General features: G+C 32.1%; 1 pseudogene; it reads right to left on the reverse strand.

Annotated features, from left to right (window-relative positions):
• Positions 1–3,697: 3,697 nt before the first annotated feature.
• On the reverse strand, positions 3,698–5,292 carry LOC145075413 (protein GLUTELIN PRECURSOR ACCUMULATION 3-like; annotated as a pseudogene).
• Between the last annotated feature and the right edge of the window lie 271 nt (positions 5,293–5,563).

Below are 5,563 nucleotides of genomic sequence, written 5' to 3' on the forward strand. Positions count from 1 at the left end.
ATAATTTTGGATGACATCCTCACCGCCTGCTACGTAAGGTTGCAGGCGCAACCTGGAGAAGTCATGAGCAACACCAAAAACTGGAGGAGGAACGGGGCTTGTTGATTTCATACCAACCTTCTTTTTTGTTCTTCTTTTTTGTTTCGGTGTCATGTGCAACTAAAAACAATATTCAAATGTTTAAATGTATATCTTTCAGATAATTCACATAAACATAAAATCAACAGTTTATAAATAAAACGAATACCTCGGTGTAAGGAGTGCATAAAAATTGTGATGGTTTTCGACTCCTAGGTTTATCGGGTGTAACTTCTTTGTCATCATCATCATCATGAAAATAATCTACATTTCCCATTATTATAAGTTCGTCTTCATCCGGCACATCATCATCAAATTTGTTTCCTGCATTGTCATTCCTCTCCTCCCACTCCTACATTAAAGATAATACTTTATACTTAATAACGAAATACACATAATTTAATAAGCAATAATATCTAAATAAACAAAATATTAATATTAATGTAACTATATAATAACCTCTTTAACTTCACTATAATCGTTTACATCACACACATCATCATCAAATTTGTTCCCCACATACTGAGTACTCTCCTCCAACACCTACATTAAAAATATAACTTTTTACTTAATAACAAAATACACTTTATTAAAAAGTAATTATTAAAATCGTAAAGGTAACATCTATAACAACCTTGTCGTCTTGAGTATCACCAAAAACATTTTGAGTTGTATTGTTTTTATTCATCACTTCATCTTGCACAACCTATATTTTCAAATATAAAATATGAACACAGGTATTCATATATGTTAATAAAATTTAATAAATAATGTAGCGTATAACTAACCTGTTCATCATAATTTCTTTGTGACACTGTCGGTTCCTCAAAAATAATGTCGTTCCAAAATTGTTCATTATTCACTTCTTCAAAAAAAACCTCTGTAGGTTTTTGTTGATTCATAAAGACATGCTGCTCCAGTGCATGTACCCGTTTCAACAACTCGTCTAGCTTGTGTTTCCCACTGCCCCGACCTCTACCATGAGAGCGACCACTGGACGACATACTAGACGAAGATTCGTCTTGTCTCCTAAAATGGTCACGTACTGGGGATGGAACTGCTTTCCTTTCACCATATACATACTCTTGAAATGACATATAATAAAAAGATGTCATCTCACCATCACCCGGTAACATGTTTTGTCTTGGTGGTAGCCCCTCCTAAAAAATTAAACATATTAAAAATGCATATAAAACTATAATAATCAACTTTATTAATAATAAACGAAATATTTTTAAACCTGCATCTTTGACCAAATCTTGTTCACGTCAACCCATTTCAATTTTTTTGTTCCGCTCCATCTTTTCATCCGAGGCAAGTCTTTATTTTTTCTCAATGCAAATCCACATGCACGAACAGCCGGAATCATCTCATATATCCATATCTACAATTTTGTACAATAACAGTAATAAAAGTTAAAATTAAAATAAAAAATATTACAATAAAACAATTTAAATATAAGAAAATTTTTATACCCTAATTGGAGCCGTAAATCCTGAGACGGAATACTTTAAAGTTTGACCACGCTGAGGAAGTGATAAATAATTATGTATCTTATTCCACGTATCCTCAAGGTCAACAAAAGTAAAATCCCATAGATAGCTACCCCAAGAGAAGCTAACAAAACAAAAAAAAAAAACAAAATTGATTATTATATAAATTATAACTTTAATAAAATAGAACTTTTAACGTAAAGAAAATATACCTATTCCAGAGATCCAAATTCTCAGCAAAAAAAAACCAATCTTGTGGCACCCGATCGTTAACTTCTTTGCCCAAAAAACCTTCACACAAAATATATATTAAACATACTCTAACTGCATCAAGGTCGTCAAGTGCTAGGAATGTTTAATTTAAAATTAAACTTTTCAGGTCGCCGATTTTCACCGAACTATTAGTATGGTCCGGAAATAGCCGTTCACGCAGTAAACATCTTTTTTTACTGCTTATTAATTTTTCCGACCCTTTTCTCCCAATGTTTTTTGGATACTCCCCAAAATTGAAGTCGGTAATCAAACAAAACTCTTCCGGCCCATAAACCATTTTGGTATTGCCTACTCGAAAATATAAACGTTTTATTCCATCTGGAGATAAAACAGGGTCCGGCCGGATCTGATGAAGGAACATTTTATGAAACAATAAAGCGTCCCCTTGTAAATGAGGGACATCAATAAAATAGCCAAAGACGGTATTTCTGAAAATAGCACGTCGGGCATCATCTAAAACTTCAAAGACTTCCCATATGTTACCGCCAGAGCCTTTTAGGTTCGCAAAGGCTTTCGTATTCATTAAACTAAAATCATGCTGCAAAAAAAAACACAAAAACAAATTAGATAACTAAAAAATATATTTTTTTTAAATATATGATTACAAACTGCAAATACTTTCTTAATTACTAATATATATATTTCCCCGATAAAAAACAATAACATACACATATATAAACAATTTTCCAAGTTATACAACAAATATATTTACGATAGAAAACAATATCATACATAATTATATAAATATTTTCAACTTAAACATATTTTCAACTTAAACAAATTTTCAACTTAAACGACAAATATATAAACAATTTTTATCTTTCTAATTAAAACTAACATTATATAACCATATAAACAAAAAAATTTAAAAATAAAACGACAACCAAACTAACAATTTTGCAAGTTATACGACTACTTTATACAAATTTTTCAACTTATACGACAAATAAAAACAATTTCTAACAATATATATACGACAAATTTTCAACTTATACAAATGTTATACGACAAATATATATACAAACAACTATTTTGCAGTTTATATAAACAATTATAGGATAAAAATTTACAAGATTTCAGGTTATACAACAACTAAAAAAACTACAAAAATAACAAATTGTAAACATTATCTACGCAGTCTCTACTTGTCTCTACTTGCATTTAAACTTCAAGTATACTAAAAATATACTAAAACTATCAATCAAACACAACAAAATTACCCTTTTTTAACACTAAATAATACAACAATTAATAAAAAAAAAATAACTTTAAACATTAAAAGAGTTAAAATCTAACCATATTTGCGGGATTGTTGACATAATCTTCCATTTTCTTCAAAAACTAGCCAAAATTCCGAGAGAAGCCCAAAGTTAGAGAGAGTTTTTGTGTAGAGAATGGTGAAAATGAAAAAAAAAAAAAAAAAAAAAAAAAAAAAAAAAAAAAAAAAAAACCGTTTTTATACCTAAAAATCACCCATTTCGCAGATGAGAAGGTCTCATCTGCGAAATGGGCATCTCATCTGCGAAATGGGTGGCTAAATATGTAATCCCGATTTTTTTTTGGCTATTTTTGTAATGCAATTAGTGTAATTGGCTATTTTTGTCATTTTCTCTTATTATTATTATTATTATTATTATTATTAATGAATCAGGGTAAAATTGTCATTTTGCATAAGTCAATACATTCAGTCAGATGTACAATCAAACAACATGGTTTTTTACTCGGTCAGAATTTATTACTCAGACAGATCTTTCCCAGTCAGCACTTTCTCACTCAGTAATTATCAAACGGGGCCTAAAACTTTATGGATTATGGATAATTTGAAAATATGAAAAGTAAATAAATAATAAATATTAAATACCTTCAGGAACTAACCACCATAGATCACCAAATGTGAGTTTTCCATCAAAGCCACCAAATAAGAGATAACGTGGGCCAATACATGTCATGGAGTGGTAAGCACGCGCAGCAGGAGCTTCAGTATTAGCTGCAAGGCGTTTCCACTGCACAGACACTAATAATAAAACACAATAACACAACACACAATAAAAAAAATATAACAAAAGAACACAAACTATTTTTTTTTAAATCTTATGTGAAAATGACTGACACTGACTCACCCCTGTCTAAAACAACACAATCATTGTAGTAAACATCATAGCGACTCAACCAACCACCGGTTCCATGGCCTCCAAACATGAGAAGCTGAAAAAGATATAATTTTTTTAAATAATAATAATAATAATAATGTTAATAAAAGTTGAAATTTGAAGAAAAGGAGACTAACATAGTGGCCTCCAGAGGTGACAGTATGCCCGCATCGGGCAGCTGGAGCTTGCCCGGGCAGCTTTAACTGTGTCCATCCAGGCGCTTCGTTATCTTCCTTACACAAACAATTCAAACAGATACTTCGTTAGTATTAAGACAATATAGTTTTACGGGAAGTAAGGGTAAAATGGTCATTTAGTCACGTTCAGAAGGTTTATTCGGTCTATAAAAGTAACAGACTTTATGTATATAACATTTTATCCAGACATCATTACCCATACCTTCTTCAATGAGACCCTTTAAAGCCCATAAATCACCCATGATTGGTCCTCCACCTCCTGCCAAAAGATCAATAGAATGATTAGAATCATTATTAAATAATTAAATATTATGAAAAAGAATAGAAAAAAAAAACAGGCATTGAATTTGAGGTCACCTCTGCCACCATATACAAGCAACCGTTTCTCAACCATAGTGGCTGTATGACCACACCTTGGTGGTGGCAATGTTCATGTAACTGCTAACTCTCTCCACTCCAATGACACTATTTAAAAATCATAAAACATAAAGATAATATTCATCATCATAATAGTAAATGCATAAATAAAAGTAAAAGGATAAGATTTTTAAGACAGAAACATTACTTGTATCCAAGACAAATACATCTGATAACCACTTTTTACCATCCCATCCACCATACCTATAATAAGCATGTAAGGGACCATTATTATTAAGGTATGTATGTACATATGGGTAACAAATAGGGAATAATTGTGAGTAGCAATTCTGACATTACTATTTTATGGTTCCCAATGGCTGAAGCAGCAACAAAATCTCTTGGTGAAGGTAAATCACCAAAGCTGGTAAGTTCAGACCATTGCCATATATCTGGACATGTAATTCGATGTGAATGAAGTATGCATCTTGATCTTTGGTGAAAAGTAAGTTGGAATTAATAGTTGTTGAGTAAAAAAAAGTTTATAGTTAATAAATTACCAGTATCTAGGACCCAAAAGTCTCCCAATCTGCATGTTCAAGTATTTTTGTTAGTAAAACTATGCCTTCGGTTGTGTTGTTGAAGTAGGCCCAGTAAAGTACGTAGTCAATCCAACTTCCTTCCACACAATCTTCTTTTCTCAATCCCAATTCCGGGAAGTTTTTGGTCATTAGAGCCAACCATCTTCTCCCCAAATCACTCAAAACCCTAACCCCTAATTCACTAATTCAACAGTGGGATTAATTTTGTATTTAGGGGAAGCTAGAGAGGAAGAAGATGAATACGAAAGTAAATATGCCAGAGCAGTCAACCATGTTATGTAATTGCTTCACCTTTGGGCTCCATCGTGAGTTGCAGCAGGGCGTTGTCAACGTGAAGAGTCGCAGACCCCCAATCGCCGGTTCTAAGGAAGATTTTGTGAGGGACAAGAAGCGGTGATAGAAACTAGGGTTTT

The sequence above is a fragment of the Lactuca serriola genome, chromosome 9 (assembly GCF_051521515.1).
Source record: "Lactuca serriola cultivar US96UC23 chromosome 9, Lser_US96UC23_V15, whole genome shotgun sequence".
Lineage (NCBI taxonomy): Eukaryota > Viridiplantae > Streptophyta > Magnoliopsida > Asterales > Asteraceae > Lactuca > Lactuca serriola.